The sequence below is a fragment of the Pseudorca crassidens genome, chromosome 1 (genome assembly GCF_039906515.1).
Source record: "Pseudorca crassidens isolate mPseCra1 chromosome 1, mPseCra1.hap1, whole genome shotgun sequence".
Lineage (NCBI taxonomy): Eukaryota > Metazoa > Chordata > Mammalia > Artiodactyla > Delphinidae > Pseudorca > Pseudorca crassidens.
In genome coordinates this window covers 132,211,204-132,237,048 of record NC_090296.1, presented here as the reverse complement: position 1 = coordinate 132,237,048, position 25,845 = coordinate 132,211,204, and the positions used below count along the sequence as shown (strand labels likewise).

General features: G+C 35.2%; 1 protein-coding gene across 12 annotated transcripts in view; it reads left to right on the top strand.

Moving 5' to 3' along the window:
- MEF2A (myocyte enhancer factor 2A) overlaps positions 1-25,845 on the top strand; it is a 174,164-nt gene that overhangs the window by 22,615 nt on the left and 125,704 nt on the right. For 11 of the 12 annotated variants that reach the window (XM_067755905.1, XM_067755916.1, XM_067755908.1 and 8 more), the window contains exon 2: positions 3,273-3,358. The gene's annotated coding sequence lies outside the window, so the exon portion shown is untranslated. Of the gene's footprint in view, positions 1-3,272; positions 3,359-10,375; positions 10,414-25,845 lie in introns of all 12 variants that reach the window. The other variant, XM_067755900.1, reaches the window with a different exon arrangement.

Sequence of the window (25,845 nt, the reverse complement as noted above, 5' to 3'; positions counted from 1 at the left end):
CTAGGAATGTCAGTATCATGTCAGCAGCACTTTGGTTTCACTTTGCTTTCTAGTTTATTGGCATTCACTGATTAGGCACTTAAATAACCAGCAAATATGGCAAGAGATAGGAGTTAGGGAGCAAATTACTTATTTTAGGCCATTCAGGTCTTCATTTTTCAGCAGTTGTGCTGGGTTTCATCTGTTTGCTTTGTAAAGTGTATTTGGGACATTTGAAGAAAGGAGTTTTGAACCTTGGTCATTTCATTTAACCCTTTTTTGTTAATATGGAAAACTGAAAGATGACAGTAACTTGTGCCACAGTATAAAATATGATATTCAACATTTGTCACTGAAATGGTAATGCCTTCAAAGGTCTCATTTGTTTCAGAGGACCTTTTTTAAAAGTTTTCTTTTCTTTTTTTTTTAAATGACCTCTCCATGTGCTTTTTGTGATAGTGTTTGTGTACTTTTTAGTTCTGGTAGTTGTCATATAGGAGCTTAAAATGTATTTTTAAAGTTATAGAGAATTATCACTGTTTATAATTTTTGTTCACAGCAGCCACCGACTTGTTATTCGTCAGGATGTCTTCATATATAGATATTGATGTGCATTGTATATCTGAAGCCGCTCAAGTGTATCAGTCCTCTGAGACTGATATGCTTTGCTCTCTTTTGAGTCTGTTGCTATAGTATGCATTCGTTTATTTCACTTATTAAATTTATTCAACAAAAGCATTAACTGAACTGTGGTTAAAAGCATGCCTGGGTTCTAATCCTGGCTTTACCACTTTACTGGTTTAGCTGTGTGACCTTGGCTAGCTGCTTCTTAGTGTTTCAGTTTCCTCTTGAGGATAATAGTGAGGTTATTGTTGGCTTTACATCACTTAATATGTGTAAAGCAATTAGGCTACTGATTAGCATATGATAAATAATTAAATGTTATTGCTCCTGTTGCAGTTATTATTACTATTATTGTTATGTTAGGCCTTTCTTGGACACCTTTTCTCAAATTTTAATCCCCTCCCTATGACAGTACTTCCTTCTCTGCTTTATTTTTTTTTCATTAAGGACTTTCCACTAGCCTGCTGTATACACTATATATCCCTTATTCACTGTGTGCTGTAGGTCTCCCCCACTAGAATGTAAACTCCATAAAGTCAGGAATAGATATAGGGATTTATTCCTAGCACCTAGAGAAGTGTCGGGAGTATATTGGATGCCCAGTAAATGTTGTCTGAATGGATAATGTTGAATTGTGTGCCAGGTATTGACTAGATATTGGGGATATAGAAATGAAAAAAGTGCAAAAAGGTTTCTTCTCTTAAAAAGCATGTAGTATAATAGAAGAGACTCATACCTACAAAACTAACTATAGTTATTTTGCCCCATGTAAGTGATGGTGATGGTGGTGGTAAAGGATATCTGAGGATGGCCTCATAGAAGGTGTCAGTTGAACTGGACATTTGATCCAGATAAGGAAGATTGTTTCCAGGCAGAGGTAAAATCTTGAACAAAATTACAGAGTTTGACAGTTTGGGCAATGGCTTGAAACTAGGAATGTCAGTATCATGTCAGGTTAACAACAGTTAGGTTAACAACAGTGTAGGTTAATTAGAAGTAGAGGGAGCTAGGAAATTGGTTGGGACCAGGTTTGGGAAAGATAGCGGTTAGAGGTACAGGTTGTCTAGCTCTTACCTGGACAGAGTAATGGGATTTTTGATGTTCAATATGTGAAATTTAATGATAACTGGCTGTAGCACTAACATTTTAGTTTTGGTTTTATTTTTTGAAGGTGAGAGTGTATTTCTTTATAGATTGTTATAAATGAACTATAAAAACTTGGTTTTTAGAATATTGCTTTTTAGAAACTATTTGAGAGCTGTGTACAAAACATTTGTCAATAACGGTTAATTTATAGAATTGAGGAATTAATATTTTTTGAATTAAGAATGTGTACCACGTGTGTAATTATCAAATTTTTATTTAATTTGTTATTTCCCATGGGTCAAATTGCCAAACTTTAATTCCTACTGTGGCACTGACACAAAGCTGGTGTCAAAATATATTTAAAAATAATTAGTTTTGTTTAGAATGAGAACACATGAAAAATAAGTTCATTTTGAATTATTGGATTTTAGAAATTGGTAATGTATTGGTATTTGAGGAGATTGTTCTGTATTTCGGTACAATTAGACTAAAAGCTGAAATTGGCTTTTTAAAGCAAGCTCCTTTTAACCTTGGCAAAAAAAAAAAGGCTTATTTATGTGTGTGTGTGTGTGTGTATGTGTTTTAAAGTTCAACTTTGAATGCTTAATTTGTTAATATAAAAAGAATATTTGGCAGACTATGGCTCCCCCCCTCCTGCTTATAGAGGGGTTGTACATTTCAAATAGAAACAAAATTGTAGTATCACAATAATTAGTATTGCTGAACAAGATTCAAAAGACTGGTGTTTGTGTGGAGAAATTACCGTTTTCATTTGATGAAGCAGATTTACTTGGGGATTGTCATAATTACCCAATCATGCAATTCTAAATTATTAGATTAGCATCATAAATTGATCCTGGCCAGTCAGGGTGAGGAGAGGCTTTTACCATCTTTCTCTTTCTACCTAAGTGTCTTGCTACTATTTCCAAGCAAAAGTGTAGCAGGACTGGATTATTCTTTATGCACTACTGCATTGGTTAGCATTTATTAGTGTTCCTTTATTAATGTGAATTATTGACATTAATCTGTTTTATATTTGTTTTTGGCATTTTTATGTTGATTTTCATTTCATTGTTCCCTTTAAAAGAGTGGAAGCTATAAGTATACACATAGCATTTGAATATATACACATTTTATGGCAACGCAAGTCACTGACCCATTGACAGTTTTTTTTTCTAAATGAGAACGTAATACAATGAACATTTTCAGAATTAACTATTTTATCAAAACGTAAATTCAGTAGGCTGTGTATACCAGTTAAATATAAAGTATATCATGTGATATAGAGGATAGGAAAGTGGGACCTAGGACACCAATTTGTGAATCTTGGCGTGGATAGAATATTACTGAACATTTAAGTAATACTTCCTGAAGAAAATGGATTAGTGACATTAGCAATGCCCAATTGGCTAACATTGTGTCTTTATTATACAAATTTTAAAAAATTTATTTTTCTATTATTCAGTAAGTATTAGTGGAACTATCTGTGGATTGTTGAAATTTGTAGTAATGAAATTATATTTAATTTTGTTTTAGAGTTAAGAATAATTACTAACCCATCTAATATTTTTTTCTTTATTAAGGAATTGGATTTTGTGAAAAAGTAATAAAGAAGAATTCTTTGCAAGGATCACATCTAAGTGCACTTTCTGCTGATACATCATTTCTAGTAAGACATCCTTTTTTCTATGTTATGAAGTAAATAAAATGGGAATTTTTTTTTAATAAGACTGTCTTGTGACCTTGAATAGCAGTCACTTTGGAGTTTATTTTGGGGATTAAGGTAGATTAATTAAGGAAATTCATAAAATCCTGTTGAATATACATATATATGTATGTGTATATACACACACACACACAAAATATACATAATGTGGTATAGTGACAGTTTCTCATATAGTGGCACCGCTGAGATAATCCCATACTTTTACATCTTTTCCACTTCCATTTTCCATGTCCATTACATGTATTTGAAAATAAGGGAAAAAAATCTAAAGTCCATATTTACTGTGACAGTAAGTTGGAGGAAGAGAGGGTTTGAGGACATGAGTTACGTATTATGAGGAGAGATTTTCAAATGAAAGACAAAGTGGACAAATCTAGCCATATTTCTTGAAAGGTGGAAGGGTTGAAGAAAAAAATTAAGCAAATTTAAGAAATGTTTTTAAAATGTAGACTTTTTTTGTGACTTTGAATTTTTTGCCTTAAGTCGTAGGTCCACATTTGCAAAGCTCTGGAGTAGGCAGTTTTGATTTAAAAACTTACATTGGCCTAGGTTAATGGTTCCAGTATGCTAGTAAGATGTGTAGTTCTCCTCAAAAAGCTTTCATAAGTGAAACTTCACTTGAATTCTACCTTCTATTCAAAATGGAAAAGAATTAATACTACGATATTTTAAAATGTAATTTCAGAAAATGTTAGGGGATAGTTTTTGGTGTGTTATATCTAATATGTGAACATTCTGAATGTTAGATACAGTTGATCAAGCCTGATGGTTATGTCAGTAAAAACCTGGGAAAGCTACTTGCAATATTTGCTCTTGTTATTCTTGTTTTAAGAGTACTTTGCTGTTTAATGTTTAAATTTTTTCTTGAATAGTTAAACAGTAGAAAGAATTTTTATGAGCTTACAAAATGAGTTTTTGTTAAAATACTTTATTCCAATGTCAGTTTCTTATGCCCATATATTTTTCTTCTTAAACCTTGACTGCAGAACAGCCCATTTTATGATATCCTTCAGTTTGGGGAACTAGGGGAAAAGGTATTGTTTTTCCAATTGAAAAGTATCCTTCAGTCGAAAAATTGTATATGTACAGGAAGGATGGGAATAATGAAGTTTAGTTCACATTTTAAAATATAAACCTTGGTTAGTCTTCTGTATATCTTTTAATGTTTTTTTTTCTTTTCTTATCTTTTTTACATTTCATATATATATATATATATATATATATAGTTCAGTAACTGCTCAACACTGAGTGATTTGAATTAAAGCACTATAGGAATTTAGACATTCTCATTCCAGAGAATTTCACCTATAATTTCCTTATAATTCTGTACCTTTTCTGAACCTCCGTGATGGCTCTGAGCATAACTTCAGTTGTTATATTTGGGTTATGTTTAAGCTTTAGGGTATCCTCTATGATACTTTTTTCACTAAGTTCTGAAGATATAAACAGTGTCTTATTCTTTATGGCAGGTTTTGCATGGTTCTGAGGGCTGTGATTGAGTTAAGAGCTACTTGTTTTGGAGTTACTCTGAGTTCTTAGATGGGAAACACTCTTTCCTTTTGAGTAGTTTCAAATACTGACTGAAGAACTTCAGATTTGTTTTCCCTATAATTCTGCCCTAATTCTGAGTAGAAATTGGAGGAGTTGGCACAGACATTGGGCAAAATTTTTTCTGCCTTTTTTCTTTTCCTTCATGTCTTAGAACTGCTTTGGGCTCTTATATTTTAAGCGTTTGGTCCCCTTTGAGTTAATTTTTATATATGGTATTAGGTAAGGGATGAGATTTATTTCTTTGCATATGAAAATCAAATTGTTCAAGAAGCATTTTTGAAAAGGTTATATTTTCCCCTACTGAATTACTACCTTGGCACCTTTGCTGCAGATCAGTTTACATTATATGGGGGTCTATTTCAGGATTCTGTTATGTTCTATTGATTTATGTATCTATCCTTATGACAATACTGTACTGTCTTGATTACCATAGCTTTATATTAAAATCAGGTAGTGGGGCTTCCCTGGTGGCGCAGTGGTTGAGAGTCCAACTGCCGATGCAGGGGACATGGGTTCGTGCCCCGGTCCAGGAAGATCCCACATGCCACAGAGCGACTGGGCCCGTGAGCCATGGCTGCTGAGCCTGTGCGTCCGGAGCCTGTGCTCCGCAACAGGAGAGGCCACAACAGTGAGAGGCCCGAGTACCGCAAAAAAAAAAAAAAAAAATCAGGTGGTGTAAATCCTCCAAGTTTGCTCTTCTGTTTCAAAGCTGTTTTTCTATTCTAAGTCCTTTCCATTTCTGTGTATTTTAGAATTAGCTTGTCATTTTCTACAGAAAAGCCTTAGTGGGATTTTGATTATGAATGCTTTTATCATAGAGGCTAATAAGGAGATAGTTAATCTCTTAAGGAAGTTGAGTCTTCTGTTGTGTGAATTTGGTATATTTCTCCATTTAAGCTGTCTTTAGTTTCTCGGCAGTATTTTATAGTTTTCAGTGTAAAGGTATTACACGTATTTTGTTGAATTGATCTCTGTTTTCTATTTTTATGTTGTTGTAAATGGCGTCTTAAAATCAGTTCCCGATTGTTTGTTGTTAGTGTATAGAAATATAGATTTTTACATAAACCTTTGTAATTTATGATTCTGCTAAACTCACTAGTTCTGGTGGCAGTTTTGTTTATTCCTTCAAATGTTCTGCGTAGACCATCATCTTGTCTGTGAGTGTAGACTATTTTACCTCTACCTTTTCAATTTTTGTACCTTTTATTTCTTTTGCTTGCTTTATTGCACTGCCTAGTAGTCCCGGTGCAATGTTGAATAGAAGTGGTGGGCTCACATTGTTGCCTTACTCTTATTTATTTATTTATCTATTTATTTATGGCTGTGTTGGGTCTTTGTTGCTGTGTTGGGTCTTCGTTGCTGCACATGGGCTTTGTTGTGGTGCACAGGCTTCTCATTGCGGTGGCTTCTCTTTGTTGCAGAGCATGGGCTCTAGGCATGCGGGCTTCAGTAGTTGTGGCTCATGGGCTCTAGAGTGCAGGCTCAGTAGTTGTGGTGCACAGGCTTAGTTGCTCCGTGGCATGTGGGATCTTCCCAGAGCAGGGCTTGAACCCGTGTCCCCTGCATTGGCAGGTGGATTCTTAACCACTGCGCCACCAGGGAAATCTCTGTTGCCTTACTGTTGATCTTAGGTCAAAACCATCCAGGCTTTTACCATTAAGTATGATTACCATCATACTTAATGTAGGCTGTAGGTTTTTTATAGATGTCCTTTATCAGATTGAAGAAATTCCCTTATATTCGTCGTTAGCTGAGAGTATTTTTTTTCTTATTATCAGTGAGTATTTTTATCAAATGAATTTTTATCAGATGCTTTTTCTGCATCTTGAGATGATCACATGGTTTTTTTCCTTTTGTCTGTTAATGTAGTTGATTGATTTTTGAATATTGAATGAATAAATCATACATTTCTGAGATAATCCCCACTTGGTCATGATGTGTTAATACTTTTTATATATTGCTGGGTTAAATTTTTTATATTAAGAAGCCATTTATTTTGGTGAGCTATCCCAAGAATTATCTCACTTTCAATCTTTTTAGGTCAGTGATACAAAAGCATAAAATTCCGATGTTGAAGCCTTGAAGAAAGTTGTTACAGATACAGATAATAGACAAAAATTGCAAATATGTAAATGTTTTCTGATATCTTGAAATAAAGGTAATTTTGAGTTAAATTGTTGTATAAGTTCAGATTTGTGTTAATGAGAGATTTTTTTCATCTGTGTTCATAGTAGACATTGGTATGTAGTTTTTTAATAATGTCTTTGGGTTTTGTATCAGGATAACAGGGTGAGTTGGAGAAATTTCCTCTTCTGGAAAAGTTTTCATACAGTTGGTGTTATTTCTTCTTTAAGTGTTTGGTAGAATTCACCAATGAAGACCACTGGCCTTGGAGTTTCTTTGTGGGAAGGTTTTAAGCTATGAACTCAATTTATTGGATTGATATTGGGCTATTCAGATCTGTAATAATTCTTTTTGAATAAGCTTTAGTTTTTTGTGTCTTCTAAGGAATTTGTCTATTTCATGTAAGTTGTCTAATGTATTGGCATGAAGTTTTATGTTATATTTCTTTATTGTTTTAATGTTTGAAGGATCTGTAGTGATACCTTCTCTTTCATTCTAGTATTTGAGACCTTCCTACTTTTTCTAAAGGAGCATTTAATATTTAAAACGTTTCTCTGTCTGCATTCTGCAAAGTTTCTTTACGTGTGTTTGTTTACATGGAGTTAATTTTTAAGCTCCTTTGTGATTTTTTTTGGACCTATATAATTTCCAAATATTTCCTAAACTTTCCAGATATTTTTCTCTAATAGGTTTTTAATTTAATTCTTTTGTGGTCCACAAACATATTTTGCTTTGTGGGTTTATTATAGAGTGCAGAATGTTGTCTGTATAAATGAATGTTTTGTGTGCACTTAAGAAGAATTGTATGCTGTTGAGTGGAGCTTTCTAAAAATATTAGGTCAAATTGATTGATAGTGTTCGTCAAGATTTATCCCTTCTGATTTTCTATTTGTTTACAGTAATTGCTGAGAGAAAAGTCAACTTTAATTGTGGATTTGTCTGTTTCTCCTTTCACTTACTGGTTCATGTATTTTGAAGCTCTTTTAATAGGTGCATACATATCTTTTTTTAAAAATGTATTCTTGATGAATTGGGTCTTCTATCTTGTCCCTCTCTATCTCTGGTAATATGTTGCGAAGTCATTTCTGAAATAGCTTGTATAGTTTCTGACAGAAAGTCTGCTGTTATTTTTACTTTGTTGCCTCATATGTAAATTTTCTATTTTGTTTGACTGCTCTTCAGTCTTACAACTCTTTTAGTGACTATGTCACTTGATTATAAATGTGCCTTCATATGGTTTTCTCTGTGAAAATCCTGTTTAGTTTTTTTGAGTTTTTTTTTTTTAAACCAAATTTAGAAACATATTGACCACTATTTTTTCAGATATCCCACTTATCCCAGGTGATATTTTGGAGGGGAGGGAATTTCAGTTATACTTTTGAGATTGTCTGTCTCAGCACTTAACTCCCCCTTTTTTTTCATTCTTTTTTTCCTCTGTTTTATTTGGATGGTTAATGTCATGTCTCAAGGTTCACTGATTGTTTTTTCAATATATAATCTGTTCTTAATATCATCCAGTATGTTTTTTGTTTCTAATAATTATTTTTTATCTCTGGAAGTTTTATTTTTCATTTTTCTCCTCATCATATTCTTATTTTTCTTTACCTTTTCTAACATATAAAACTTATAATCATTGTTTTAATGTCTTCATCTGTTAATTCCATTAACTTTATCATTCCTGGTTCTCTATATTGATTGCCTATTATTATTATGGGCCACATTTCCTGCTTTTCATTGTTTGAATGCTGGACATTGTTGGGTATAGCGATTTTTTTGCACTTTTTATACAGTGTTGAACTTTGTTTTTGTACACATTTAAGTTACTTGGTATCAGCTGAATCCTTTTGAGGCTTTTTTTTTTTTTAAAGCTTTGTCAGCATTGGTCCAGAGTAGCTTTTATTGTGGGGTTAATTTGGTCATCCATTAAGGTTATGTTTTTCTGAGGGTTATAATCCATTTTGAGCATTATTCTCAATTCATTGTAATCCCAATGGATATTATAAAAAAATTTTATTAGTTTGTTTCTGTTTTGTGTTCTAAAGGAAATTTTGTGGTCTTCCCAAGAATAGCTTAGTCACGAAAAAGAAGATCAAATCAGAAGACTTTGTCTACTCAAAGCCTATAAATCTACAATAATTACTTTCATGAAATAATGTCACAAGGATAAACAAAAGAAATAAAGAGTCTGAAAGAGGGTCAGTTTGTACATGTGCACTTACTTTATGACAAAACTGGCACTTTAGAGTGGTAGGAAAAGAATTATTCAATAAATGATATTGGAACAATTGGTGATAAAGCAAAAATATGACTCATACTCTATACCATATGCAAAAACCAATTAAAGATTGATTTGTACATCTCAGCGTGAAAGGCAGAACTATAAAACTTTAGAAGCTAAATGTAAGGAGAACATGTTCATGATCTCTGGACAGGAAAATATTCTTAAAAAGAAATAAAATGTGCTGATATAAATAACACAGTTTATAAGTTTGATTACCTTAAAATTAAGAAACTTTGTCCTTGCAAAGTCACCATTAGAATAGAGAGGGAAAGCAGGGTGGAAGATGATATTTGCAACACATGTAACAGACAAAATGTAAATATCAGAATATTCAAAGCACTTCTGCACATCAGTGTGACAAAGACAAAAAATCCAATAGAAAAAGGGGTAAGAGACATAAAAAGGCACCTTCTGGTTTTTTTTGGCTGCATGACACAGCATGTGAAACTTCCCCGATGAGGGATTGAACTCACATCCGCTGCAGTGGAAATGCGGAGTCTTAACCAGTGGACCACCAGGGAAGTCCCTTAAAGGCACTTTCTAAAAGAAATACAAGTATTCAAGAAATATGTGAAAAAGGTGCTTAACTTCATTAGTAATCTGGGAAATACAAATTAAAACTGCAAAGAGGCTCCATAAAACACTAGAGTGTCTGAATTTAAAAAGTAGATTGACAGTACAAGTTTTGGAGAGGATGTTAAGTTATAGCAACTCAGTAAACACTGCTGGTAGGAATATATGTTACTACAACCGCTTTAGGAAACAGTTTGTTACTTGCTTACCCTGTGACCCAATAATTTCCTTCCATGAGTGTACCCCTGAGAGTAGTGAATGAACATGTGTACCAAGAGATATGTTGATAATATTGGTGGCAGCAGTGTTTTAGTAGCTTCAGACTCAATTCAATATTCATCAACAGTTGATTGAATAAAATTGTGATATGTTTATATATATATATAACATATATATGTTTATATATATATTTATATCTGTTTATTTTATAGCAATAAAAATGGATGAACTACAGCTACATACTACACAGGTAACACAAATATGTTTCTCAATAGAAGCTAGAAACAAAAAAATTCATTATTTGTGATTCCACTTATGCAGAGTAAAATCAAAGCACATAAAAACACGTAAAATGTATACATTTCATGCTTGTGTATATTTTATGTTAACACCAAATATGCCAGTTCCTAATTGTATTGCATGCCTACCCATATTGCTATACTTCTTTTCACATTCATTTAGAAATCTTTTGATTCTGAATATAATGGTATATGCCAAATCATGTTTATCTTTATAAATAAAGATAAAGTTAGACCTAGAACAGCATTTATATACAGGTTTGATTCAGGTGATACAAGGTTAAAAGATTTAAATGCATTTAGTATTCGTAATAATATAGAGAATGGAGATGGTTTCTAGTAAGAATAATTTATCTTTTTACAAGATGCAATTATTGGCAAAGGTTTTTTTCCAGAAATCATTATGATCTGGGATAGGTATAAGAATCTACATTTTAAAAATGACAGAGTGCTAATATTGAAAGTCAGTTGGTGGTGGAGGACTAGAATCTCATTCTCATTTTCACACCTTGCCTTGATGTGTCCTTTATTTTTTCTGTGTGTCCCATGTGAAGACGACATTGCTCTTATGTATGTGTAATTAATCTGGGAATGAAAGGTCATGAATGGATGGGATTTAGTCTTAATAAGGGCAGTTTACAAAATATCCTTTTTAATAATAATTTTAATAATATGGTGCTTATCTCTAAGGAGCCCAAGGTGCCCTGTGGTTATATCCTCATAATTTCCTGCAAGAGTTTCAGCTATATTCTTGCTCCACTTTGTACAACTGATTTGAGGTAGTGAAGATGTGAGTCACTAAAAGTCACATGGCAATTCATTGGTATATCTAGAAATAAAATACACATTTTATAGGCTGGTCATTCTAATAAAAATTTCAGTTATAATGTCTTTTTAGTCAGTAGTTTGGATTATTTATCATGATTAATAATTTGTATCGTTTAAAAATGTGTGTCTTTAAGGAAACACAATTAAAAAAAATCTTCAAACTCCCTGTACAATTAAATGAAAGGAGCGATAGTGACCTTAAAAAAATTACTTCTAGTTTCCGTCAAATTTAGTTAATACATAATTTTTCACACTATATATGTTGTGTAAAATAAGTTGTATATTTCTCTATTAGGAATAGGTTCTTAACAATATACCCCTAAGCTCTCCTCTAATTTTTTAGCATTCAGCTTTAAAATGTCTCTAATCTGAATATATAACCAGTTATTAATCAGAGAAATCCAAATGAACTAGAAGGATACTATTTTAGAAGTTTAGATGATTTCTCCCCTCCCCTGAACCTATTTATGTTTTGCTATATTAACGATTTTACCTAAAACATTCAAAATAAACTCACAGTGAGAAGTGATATTTTGGAGTTAATGATTTTAGGAAGGGTACCAATATTTAGTATTTCAGTTGTCCTAATTTTTCTAAGAACTAGTTGTTTGGATGTGTTACAGCCAAGTCACAGCTAGCCCTTGCAAACTTAGAAAAAGGCTCTTCTCCCAATTTTAGGTGGATGCTGCCCTCTGCTAGGGTTCAGGGTTTAGAGAGTGGAGAACAAACTGGATTCAGTCCCCACTTGCCTTCTCTTGGCCCTATGCCCATGTGCAGGTGCAACCTCCACCATTGTTCAAAGTGCCTTGAGTTATAATGATTTCTTGCCTTTCTTTTGATAGACTTATATCATTTAAATTGTTTTTCAGGCCAGAATATCTATCATGATACCCATGAATTTGTTAGGCAGTCCCTTTTGTAGTTAGTATGGGATTATTTTCTCAGTGATATCTATGTTTCATACTTTTATTGATCATATGTTAATGTTTTTGAATTTTACCTAAAATTTATAACCAAATATAAGTCAGAGCTTTATAAAATTAAGTGTAATTGTTTGTAGGGTATGTTCTGCCTTTATGAAAGTTATATAATACAGAAAAACTGTTTTCAAGTAATAGCTATAAGTTCAAAGTAAAGTTTGTTTTCCTTATTGAATCATATCTTTAAATACTGAGTAGTAGCCATCATTAAGTTCATACAACATATTGTATTTTAAAAATGTGTAATTAGATATAGCATGTGTAATTCTGGCTGAAATGGAATGCTTTGGTCATTTTCCATAAAACAATAGTTAAATGATAGTCTTAAATTAATTTAGAATTTGAATTTCTGCCTGGATTTAATTGTTTGTAAACAGTAATAAAAATATCCTATTTTACAGTGAAGAAAAATGTTCTTGTATTAAAAGTAACTGAAAGATAAATCTGTAAGAGCAAAGAATCTCTAATCACATTGAAAATTACAGTAAGATAGTCTCCCTCAAGTTCATGCGACTAAGAGAATAGCGGTTATTTTGTTTATATAGTTAATAAGGGAATGCAAGACATCATTTGTGACTGTGTGTATGTGTGTGCACACATGTGTGTGCATAAGGTAGTTGCATTGCCCAGTACTGAAATTGGGATTAAAATTATTTGGCATTGCTTGATTCTGATTTTTTAAGATCTTTTAGCAAAGTGGATGGCTATTAGGGTTTCTTGCTTATTTAGATCAATTTTTTTCCCCTTGTAGTAGATAAAAATTAGAGGACCCAAGGCAATTCGTGTTTAACTGCAATTAAAAAAAATTAACAACATGCTACTAAAAAACCAATGGGTCAACAGTGAAATCAAAGAGGAAATCAGAAAATACCTTGAGACAAATGACAATGAAAACAGAACATTACAAAATCCATGGGATGCAGCAAAAGTAGTTCAAGGAGGGAAGTTCATAGTAATATAGACCTTCCCCAAGAAACAAGAAAAATCTCAAACAACCCAACCTACCACATAAAAGAATTAGAAAAAGAAGAAACAAAACCCAGAGTCAGTAGAAGGAAGGAAATATGAGAGAGGAAATAAATAAAATAGAGATCAAAAAGCAGTAGAAAAGATCAATAAAACCACGAGCTGGTGTTTTGAAAGGGTAAACAAAATTGACAAGCATCTAGCTAGAGTCACCAAGAAAAGAGAGAGAACCCAAAGAAACAAAATAAGAAATGAAAGAAGAGAAATAACAACCAATACTGCAGAAATACAAAAAACCGTAAGAGAATACTGTGAACAATTATATGCCAACAAATTGGACAACCTGGAAGAAATGAACAATTTTCTAGAAACATACAACCTACCAAAACTGAATCAAGAAGAAATAGATCATTTGAATGGACTGAATACTGGAAGTGAAATATAATATGTAATTTAAAAAAACTCCCTGCAAGCAGAAGTCCAGGACCAGATGGCTTCATTGGGAAATTCTACCAAACATACAAAGAAGGACTTATACCAATCTTTCTTCCAAAAGATTGAATATGAGGGAACACTCCCAGAGTCATCCTATGAAGCCACCATCACCCTGATATCAAAACCAAAGAAACTACCAAAAAAGAAAATTACAGGCTAGTGTCTTTGGTGAATGTAGACGCAAAAATTCTCAACAAGATATTAGCAACTTGAATCCAACAATACATAAAAAAGATCATATACCACAATGAAGTTGGATTCGTCCCAGGGTCACAAGGATGGTTCAGCATACACAAATCAATCAATGTGATACACCACATTAACAAAAGACAAAAACCACATGATTATCTCAATAGATGCAGAAAAATTATTTGATAAAACTCAACATCCATTCACGATAAAAACTCCCATCAAAGTGAGTATAGAGGGAACATATCTCAACATAATAAAAGCCGTTTATGACAAACCCACAGCCAACATAATACTCAATGGTGAAAAGCTGAAAGCCTTCTTCCTAAATTCTGGAGCAAGACAAGGATGCCCACCCTCACCACTTCTTTTCAGCGTAGTATGGGAAGTCCTAGCCACAGCAATCAGACAAGAAAAGGCAATAAAAGGTATGCAAATTGGAAGGGAAGAGGTAAAATTGTCATTATATGCAGATAACATGATACTCTACATAGCAAACCCTAAAGACTCCACATAAAAACTAATATATGAAATCAGCAAGGTAACAGGATACAAGATTAATATACAGAAATCTGTTGCATTTCTTTACACTAACAATGCAATATCAGAAAGTAAGTTAAAAAAAAAATCCCATTTAAAATCACGTCAAAAATACCTAGGCACATATCTAACCAAGGAGGTGAAAGACCTATGTGCTAAAAACTATAAAACATTGATAAAGAAAATTGAAGACAATTCACAGAGATGGAAAGATATCCCATGTTCTTGGATTGGAAGAATGAATATTATTAAAATGGCCATACTACCCAAAGTAATCTACAGATTTAATACAATCCCCATCAAAAATACCCATGACATTTTTTCACAGAACTAGAACAAATAATCCCCAAATTTGTATGGAACTATGAAAGGCAAAGAATTGCCAAAGCAATCCTGAGGCAAAAGAACAAAGCTGGAGACATAACCCTCACAGACTTCAGAAAGTACTACGTAGCTATGGTAATCAAAATAGCATGGTATTGGCACAAAAATAGACATATAGATCAATGGAACAGAATAGAGAGCCTAGAAATAAACCCACACACCTATAGTCAATCTTTGACAGAGAAGGCAAGAATATGCAATGGAGAAAAAACAGTCTCTTCAATCAGTGGTGTTGGGAAAGCTGGACAGCCGCATGTAAGTCAATGAAGTTAGACCACACCTTTACACCATGCACAAAAATAAACTCAAAATGGGTTAGAGACGTAAATATAAGACATGTCACCATAAGACTCCTAGAAGAGAACATAGGCAAAACATTCTCTGACATAAATCGTAGCAATATTTTCTTAGATCAGTCTCCCAAAATAAAAGAAATAATAACAGAAATAAACAAATGAGACCTAATCAAACTTAAAAGCTTTTGTGCAGCAAAGGAAATCATCATCAAAACAAAAAAACAACCTACAGAAGGGGAGAAAATATTTTTAAGTGATGTGACCGACGGGCTTAATTTCCAAAATATGCAAACAGCTTATAAAATACAGTATCCAAAAAGAAAACCAACTCAAATCAAAAATAGGCAGAAGACCTAAGTAGACATTTCACCAAAGGAGATATACAGATGTCCAACAGGCACATGAAAAGATGCTCAACTTTGCTAATTATTAGAGAAATGCAAATCAAAATCACAGTAAGGTATCACCTCACACTGGTTATAATGGCTATCATCAAAAAGTCTACAAATAATAAATGCTGGAGAGGGTATAGAGAAAAGGGAACTTTGCTACACTGTTGATGGGAATGTAAATTGGTACAGCCACTATGGAGAACAGTATGGGTGTTCCTTAAAAAACCAAAAATAGAGCTACCATAGGATCTAGCAATCCCATTCCTGGGTGTATATCTGGAAAAGATAAAAACTCGTAATTCGAAAAGATACATGCACCCCAGTGTTCATAGTAGCACTATTCACAATAGCCAAGACATGGAAGCAACCTAAGTGTCGAATGGATAAAGAAGATGGGTGTGTGTGTCTGTGTGTGTGTGTATACACACACACACACAAAATGGAATATTTCTCACCCATAAAAAAGAATGAAGTATTGCCATTTGCAGCAACATGGATGGACCTAGAGAATATCATACTAAGTGAGGTATGTCAGACAGAGAAAGACAAATATTTATATATGGAATCTAAAAAATAGTACAAATGAATTTATTTACAAAACAGAAACAGACTCACAGACATAGAAAACAAACTTATGGTTACCAAAGGGGAAAGGGGTGGGGAGGGATAAATTAGGAGTCTGGGATTAACAGATGCACGCTACTGTATATAAAATAGGTAAACAGTAAGGATTTACTTTATAGTACAGGGAACGATATTCAGTGTCTTAAAATAACCTATAAGGGAAAATAATATGAAAATCATGTGTGTATATATATATATGTATGTGTAGATATATAACTGAACCACTTTTCTGTACACCTGAAACTAATACAATATTGTAAATCAACTATACTTCGATAAAAAAACTTAAAAAATAAATATAATAAACTTCTGATTACTCTTTTTAAAATGTCATTCTACATTTTTGAAGTCAAGAATCATAGAGTGAAAGCAGTGATATCCATAAGTGAAATTAAGAAAGCAGTTCTATTTATAATAGCATCAAAAGAATAAAGTACTTAGGAATAAATTTAACAAAAGAAGTGCAATACCTGTACTCTGAAAACTAGAAAACATTGTTGAAAGAATCTAAAGGCAACCTAAGTAAATGGAAGACATACAGTGTTTATGAATTAGAAGACTTACTACTATTAAGATTTCAGTACTCCCCAAACAAATTCAGGGCAATCCATATCAAAATGTTAGCTGGATGTTTTTGCAGAAATTGACAAGCTGATCTTAAAGTTCACATGAAAATTCAAGATACCTTGAATAGCCAAAAACCAGTCTTTAAAAATAATAAAGTTGGAGGATTCCCATTTCCTGATCTCAGAACTTAACTACAAAGCTATGGTAATCAAGACATTTTGCTACTAGTGTAGGGATATACATACAGATTAATGGAGTAGAATTGAGAGTCTAGAAATAACCCATACAATTTATGGTGAATTGGTTTTTTTGGAGGGGGGTCTGGAGATTTTTATTTCATAAGTTTTTTTAGTTACAAAATCAATTTCTTTAATAGATACAGAGTTACTCAAATAATCTCTTTGATCTGTTTTGAGTTTTTGTTTTTGAAGAATGAATCAATTTGCTCCAAAGGTGTAGAATTTATGTGTGAAGCATTGTTTCTAGTAGTCCCTTATTTTCCCTTTAATGTCTTAGGGGTCTGTAGTGATATTTTCTCCTTCATTTCTGATATTGTATCTTCTCCCTTAGTTTGTCAGTCTTATAAGAGATTTATCAATTTATTGGTCTTTTCAGAGAAACCGTTTTTCATTTCATTGATTTTCTCTATTTTTTTCCCTTTTCAATTTCATTTACTTCTACTCTTATATCTTCTTTCTTTCTTTGCTTTGGGTTTATTTTGCTCTTATTTTTCTAGTTTCTTAGATTGGCAGCTATGATTGTTAATTTGAGACATTTTTACTTTCTAATGTAAGCCTGTGAAGTTGTACATTTCCTTCTAAGCACTGCTTTAGCTGCATCCCACATATTTTGCTATGTTCTACTTCATTTTTGACCAGTTAAAAACGTTTTCTAATTTCCCTTCATTCATGAATTATTCTGACTTGTATGGTTTATTTCCCAAGTATTTGGAGATTTTTTTGTTACAGATTTTAGTTTTAGTGGGACACCTAGATATACACATGTAAATGAACAAAGTTGTTTCCTAGCTTTACACCATATACAAAAATTGGCTCAAAGTGGATCAAAGACTTAAATGTAAGAGCTAAAACCATGTAAACTTAAGTTTTCAAGACCTTGAATGAGGCAGTGGTTTCTTAGATATGACACCAAAAACGCAAGCAACCAAAGAAGAAATAAGACATACTGAACTTCGTCAAAATTAAAAACTTTATCCTTCTGGGGACACTGTCAAGATAGTGAAAAAACAGCCTGCTGAATGGGAGAATATATTTGCAAATCATATTTCTGATAAGGGTCTAGTATCCAGAGTATATAAAGAACTCTTACAAGGTAACAATGACAAGCCAAATAACCCAATTTACGAAAGGATTTGAAATATACGTTTCTCCAAAGAAGATATACAAATGGCCAATAGGCTCATGAAAAGATGCTTTATATCATTAGTCATTAGAGAAATGCAAATGAAAACTACATTGAGATACCACTTCATATCTACTAGGGTAGTTGTAATAAAAAAGACAATAACAAGTGTTGATGAGGGTGTCTGAAATTGGAACCGTTGTACATTACTGGTAGGATGGCAAAATGGTTCAGACCCCTTGGAGCACAGCCTGGTGGTTCCTCAAAAAGTTAAACGTAAAGTTACCACGTGACCCAGCAATTCTCCTCGTAGGCATATACCCAAGAGAATTGAAAACATATCCACACAAAAATCTGCATACCACTGTTCATAGCAGTTAATAGTTAACTAATGGAAGCAACCAAATATCCATCAACTATTGAATGAATAAATAAAATGTGGTATATCCATAAAATACAACATTATTCAGCCAAAAAAGGAATGAGGTACTGATAATACTTAACATAGATGAGCCTTGAAAACATTATGCTAAGTGAAAGAAGCCAGACACAAAGGGCTGCATATTGTCTGATTTCATTTTATGAGATGCCTCAAATAGGCAAATCTGTAGAGTCAGAAAGTAGATAAGTAATTTTCAGGAGTTGGGGAGAGGAAGGAATGGGGATTGATAGCTAATGGGCATTGGGCTTCTTTTTAGGATGATAAAAATGTTCTGGAATTATATTAGGGATGGTTGCAAAAAAAAACCCAACAATGAACTCTGAATTGTACACTTCTAAAAAGGTGATCTTAATGGCACACATCAATTATAACAATTAAAAATCACCTAGAAATGAAAACAGTGGCCTACTTCTGATATAAGTTATCATCAAACCAGGATATCCTTGAGAGTGAGGAGTCTCGCTTAATAATTATACCCATACAATAAACATAAAGCTGGCTGTCCCACGTACACCAGAGTGTATGTTCTCCCTGCTTCTTGGTGTGTTTAAGCTATTTTCTTTCTCACATAGAAGACAGAGATATAAAATTTTTCTTGTCCTTCATTATCGAATGTGGAAAAAGAAAAAGACTAAGACAGCCATGTTATTCAAGGAAATAGAGAAGGTATTTCTCTATGGAAATGAATGTAAATGTGTGTATGAAGTGCAATGTGTAGCTATAATACAATTAGATCTTTATTCATTTATATGATTTTGTCACTTAACTGTCACACATAACCAACCAGTGTTTGAATGAATAAGAAGTTTAGTGCTGTAACATAATAAAACAGTTGCTCTGAGCTAGGGATGTGCATCATAATAATATGTGGAGCTTTTAAAAATTACTCTTGCTTGGACATCAGTCTCAATTATGATTTGATAGTTTTATTGTGGGGCCAGGGTAAGTTCATGCATGCAAAATATATGTTATAGCTGCTCAGTTGAATTTAGTATCCATTTAATTTGAGAGCCACTGCATTAAATCAGAGTTTTATTGATTCATTTATTGAAATATATAGTTATTACTGTTTGGTGGATAAATAGTAAACAGCTGTAGGACCTGAGAGAACCTTAGTCTAAACAATACCCACCTACCTTTTTCCCACCCAGGGCTAGCCCTGTTGGTAATCCAGAAATTGTGATTCCTCTACTCCTCCAAGAACAGAGATTGGGAGGAATCTTATTTATTTATTTATTTAGGTTACATTGAAGCAGGAGCAGTAGTGGGAAGTAGGTAGAGGCTCAAGTTCCTTTGCAAATGCTTGAAACTTATATCCTTGGCAGACAGGGAAGGGTATTTTCATCACTGTGTGGAATAGGAGGGATTGGAAGATGGAGACCTTGTAGGAGGTCAGAACTCTTTCATTTAGCTGATAACTGCCCACAGCCTTTGTTTTTTGACAGCCCATTTTAGCACCAGATAAATTGCCCTCTGATGGTGGAATTGGGGGAGGACATAGTGTAATGTTGTGGTTTCTCTTGTATAGCCACACATAGTTTAGAAGACATTATCTTAATGCTAGACTCATGAAATTGGAGTTGCGTTGCTCCTTGAAGATTTTGCAGTTTAGCTTATTTAGTGATGGATCATATATGTACAAAAATGTCCCCGTGACATTTTTAATTGATAGCCTTTCTTCAGCCACTGCTTAAATTGTCCTACTGGTGATGCTATACTGTTATACTACACATGGCATTAGAGCCAAAATTTTAACTCTGCCTCCTTGTGCTGACTTTGGATGAGAGCTAACCATTTTGGCCTCAGTTGCTTCACCCTAGAAATGGAGCAAATGCTAACTACCTCACAGGATGATTGTGACTACTAAATGAGGTACTGTACATTAATTTCTGACACAGCTGTTGGTACATGTAGACATTGGATAAATGTTAGTGACCTGTAAGTAGTTCAGTGAAGAACAGCTGACTGCCTTCAAAAGGTTGGCTTTTAGAGAGTTTTCACAGCCTGGGGCCTGAAATCTTTCTTACACTTTGATTTATTGCTTCCATTTGTTAACTTAGCAATTGTTTGTTAACCATCTGTTTTTGGGCTAGGCACTTCGGTAGCTTCCGAGGTTTTAAGGGCAAATGCAGCAGACTTAATCCTCTCCCTCCCTGAGCTTACAGTCTGGCAGGGGGAAAAAGAAATTAAACATTCATTTGTACAAGTAATTTATTTGTGGTAAATGCCATAAAACAGAAGTACAGAGAGCCACAGAGGAGAGCGCAGCAACAGGGATGCAGAGGGAAAAGCAGAGAGATTCCCGCACAGAGGATCGGTGCCGACCGGCACTCACCAGCCCAAGAGGCTTGTCTGCTCGCCCGCCGGGACAGGCGGGGGCTGGGAGCTGAGGCTCAGGCTTCGGTAGATGCAGGGAGAGGACTGGGGTTGGCAGTGTGAAAACAGCATGAAGTGCACCATGGCTAGCCAGGAGGGAGTCCGGGAAAAAGTATGGACCTGCCGAAGAGATAAGAGACTTTTCCTTGCCTCTTTGTTTCCTGGTGCTCGAAGAGCACTGCTTAAAGCAGCTCCAGAGACAGGCGGAAGCCGCAGCTATCATGGCGGACCCCAGAGAGGGGCACGAGTTTCTAAGGCTGCTGCTGCCGCCACCAACAAGACTGTGTACGAGCACAGGTCACTATCCACACTTCCCTTCCCTATCCACACCTCCCCTCCCAGGAGCCTGTGCAGCCCACCACTGCCAGGGTCCCGTGATCCAGGGACAACTTCCCCAGGAGAACGCATGGCGCGCCTCAGGCTGGTGCAATGTCCTGCTGGCCTCTGCCGCCGCTGGCTCGCCCTGCATCCATAACCCTACCTCCAGCCGGGCTGAGTGAGCCAGAGCCCCAGAATCAGCTGCTTCTTTAACCCTGTCCTGTCTGAGCGAAGAACAGACGCCCTCAGATGACCTACACGCAGAGGCGGGTCCACATCCAAAGCTGAGCCACAGGAGCTGTGGGAACAAAGAAGACAAAGGGAAATTTCTCCCAGCAGCCTCAGAGCAGTGGATTAAAGCTCCACAATCAACTTGAGGTACCCTGCATCTGTGGAATACCTGAATAGACAACGAATCATCCCAAATTGAGGAGGTGGATTTTGGGAGCAAGATATATTATTTCTTCCCCTTTTTCCTCTTTTTGTGAGTGTGTATGTGTATGCTTCTGTGTGAGATTTTGTCTGTATAGCTTTGCTTTCACGATTTGTCCTAGGGTTCAGTCCGTCTGTTTTTTTTTTTACCTTTAAAAATTCTTTTCTTAATAATTATTTTTTATTTTCATAACTTATTTTATCATACTTTATTTTATTTGATCCTCTTTCTTTCTTTCTTTTCTTTCTTTCTTTCTTCTTCCTTCCTTTCTTTTCTCTCCCTTTTATTCTGAGCCGTGTGGAGGACAGGCTCTTGGTGCTCCAGCCAGGCATCATGGGTGTGCCACTGAGGTGGGAGAGCCAACTTCAGGACATTGGTCCACAAGAGACCTCCCAGCTCCACGTAATATCAAACGGCAAAAATCTCCCAGAGATCTCCATCTCAATGCCAAGACCCAGCTTCACTCAACGTCCAGCAAGATACAGGGCTGGACACCCTGTGCCACGCAACTAGCAAGACAGGAACACAGCCCCATCCATTAGCAGAGAGGCTGCCTAAAATCATAAGGCCACGGACACCCCAAAACACACCACCAGACGTAGACTGGCCCACCAGAAAGACAAGATCAGCCTCATCCACCAGAACACAGGCACTAGTCCCATCCACCAGGAAGCCTACACAACCCACTGAAACAACCTTAGCCACTGGGGATAGACACCAAAAACAATTGGAACTATGAACATGCAGCCTGCAAAACGGAGACACCAAACACAGTAAGATACACAAAATGAGAAGACAGAAAAACACACAGCAGATGAAGGAGCAAGGTAAAAACCCACCAGACCTAACAAATGAAGAGGAAATAGGCAGTCTACCTGAAAAAGAATTCAGAATAATGATAGGAAAGATGATCCAAAATCTTGGAAATAGAATTCAGAAAATGCAAGAAACATTTAACAAGGACCTAGAAGAACTAAATATGAAACAAGCAACGATGAACAACACAATAAATAATATTAAAAATACTCTAGAAGGGATAAGTAGAATAACTGAGGCAGAAGAACAGGTAAGTGACGTGGAAGATAAAATAGTGGAAATAACTACTGCAGAGCAGAATAAAGAAAAAAGAATGAAAAGAACTGAGGACAATCTCAGAGACCTCTGGGACAACATTAAATGCACCAAGATTCGAATTATAGGGGTCCCAGAAGAAGAAGAGAAAAAGAAAGGGACTGAGAAAATATTTGAAGAGATTATAGTTGAAAACTTCCCTTATATGGGAAAGGAAATAGTTAATCAAGTCCAGGAAGCACAGAGAGTCCCATACAGGATAAATCCAAGGAGAAACACGCCTAGACACATATTAATCAAACTATCAAAAATTAAATACAAAGCAAACATACTAAAAGCAGCAAGGGAGGCTTCCCTGGTGGCGCAGTGGTTGAGAGTCCGCCTGCCGATGCAGGGGATACGGGTTTGTGCCCCGGTCCGGGAAGATCCCACATGCCGCGGAGTGGCTGGGCCCGTGAGCCATGGCCGCTGAGCCTGCGCATCTGGAGCCTGTGCTCCGCGACAGGAGGGGCCACAACAGTGAGAAGCCCGCGTACCGCAAAAAAAAAGAAAAAAAGCAGCAAGGGAAATACAACAAATAACACACAAGGGAATCCCCATAAGGTTAACAGCTGATCTTTCAGCAGAAACTCTGCAAGCCAGAAGGGAGTGGCAGGACATACTTAAAGTGATGAAGGAGAAAAACCTGCAACCAAGATTACTCTACCCAGCAAGGATCTCATTCAGATTTGATGGAGAAATTAAAACCTTTACAGACAAACAAAAGCTGAGAGAGTTCAGCACAACCAAGCCTGCTTTACAAGAAATGCTAAAGGAACTTCTCTAGGCAAGAAATACAAGAGAAGGAAAAGACCTACAATAACAAACCCAAAACAATTAAGAAAATGGTAATAGGAACATACATATCGATAATTACCTTAAATGTAAATGGATTAAATGTTCCCACCAAAAGACACAGACTGGCTGAATGGATAGAAAAACAAGACCCATATATATGCTGTCCACAAGAGACCCACTTCAGACCTAGGGACACATACAGACTGAAAGTGAGGGGATGGGAAAAGATAATCCATGCAAATGGAAACCAAACGAAAGCTAGAGTAGCAATTCTCATATCAGACATAATAGACTTTAAAATAAAGTCTGTTACAAGAGACAAGGAAGGACACTACATGATGATCAAGGGATTGATCCAAGAAGAAGATATAACAGTTTTAAATATTTACGCACCCAACATAGGAGCACCTCAATGCATAAGGCAAATACTAACAGCCATAAAAGGGGAAATCAACAGTAACACAAGCATAGTAGGGTACTTTAACACCCCACTTTCACCAATGGACAGATCATCCAAAATGAAAATAAATAAGGAAACACAAGCTTTAAATGATACATTAAACAAGATGGACTTAATTGATATTTATAGGACATTCTATCCAAAAACAGAATACACATTTTTCTCAAGTGCTCATAGAACGTTCTCCAGGAGAGATCATATCTTGGGTCACAAATCTAGCCTTGGTAAATTTAAGAAAATTGAAATCGTATCAAGTATCTTTTCCGACCACAACACTATGAGACTAGATATCAATTACAGGAAAAGATCTGTAAAAAATACAAACACATGGAGGCTAAACAATACACTACTTAATAACGAAGTGATCACTGAAGAAATCAAAGAGGAAATAAAAAAATACCTAGAAACAAATGACAATGGAGACACGACGACCCACAACCCATGGGATGCAGCAAGGGCAGTTCTAAGAGGGAAGTTTATAGCAATACAATCCTACCTTAAGAAACAGGAAATATCTCAAATAAACCACCAAACCTTACACCTAAAGCAATTAGAGAAAAGGGAACAAAAAAACCCCAAAGTTAGCAGAAGGAAAGAAATCATAAAGATCATATCAGAAATAAATGAAAAAGAAATGAAGGAAACGTTAGCAAAGATCAGTAAAACTAAAAGCTGGTTCTTTGAAAAGATAAACAAAATTGATAAGCCATTAGCCAGACTCATCAAGAAAAAAAGGGAGAAGACTGAAATCAATAGAATTAGAAATGGAAAAGTCGAAGTAACAACTGACACTGCAGAAATAAAAGGATCATGAGAGAATACTACAAGCAACTACATGCCAGTAAAATAGACAACCTGGAAGAAATGGACAAATTCTTAGAAACGCACAACGTGCCGAGACTGAACCAGGAAGAAATAGAAAATATGAACAGACCAATCACAAGCACTAAAATTGAAACAGTGATTAAAAATCTTCCAACAAAGGAAAGGCCAGGACCAGATGGCTTCACACGTGAATTCTATCAAACATTTAGAGAAGAGCTAACACCTATCCTTCTCAAACGCTTCAAAAATATAGCAGAGGGAGGAACACTCCCAAACTTATTCTACGAGGCCACCATCACTCTGATACCAAAACCAGACAAAGATGTCAAAAAGAAAGAAAACCCCAGGCCAGTATCACTGATGAACATAGGTGCAAAAATCCTCAACAAAATACTAGCAAACAGAATCCAATGGCACATTAAAAGAATCATACAGTATGATCAAGTGGGGTTTATTCCAGGAATGCAAGGATTCTTCAATATACGCAAATCAATCAACATGATACACCATATTAACAAACTGAAGGAGAAAAACCATATGATCATCTCAGTAGATGCAGAGAAAGCTTTCGACAAATTCAACATGCATTTATGATAAAAACCCTGCAGAAAGTAGGCATAGAGGGAACTTTCCTCAACGTAATAAAGGCCATATATGACAAACCCACAGCCAATATCGTCCTCAATGGTGAAAAACTGAAAGCATTTCCACTAAGATCAGGAACAAGACAAGGTTGCCCACTCTCACTACTGTTATTCAACATACTTTTGGAAGTTTTAGCCACAGCAGTCAGAGAAGAAAAAGAAATAAAAGGAATCCAAATCGGAAAGAAGTAAAGCTGTCACTGTTTGCAGATGCCATGGTACTATACATAGAGAATCCTAAAGATACTACCAGAAAACTACTAGAGCTAATCAATGAATTTGATAAAGTAGCAGATACAAAATTAATGCACAGAAATCTCTGCCATTCTTATATACTAATGTTGAAAAAGCTGA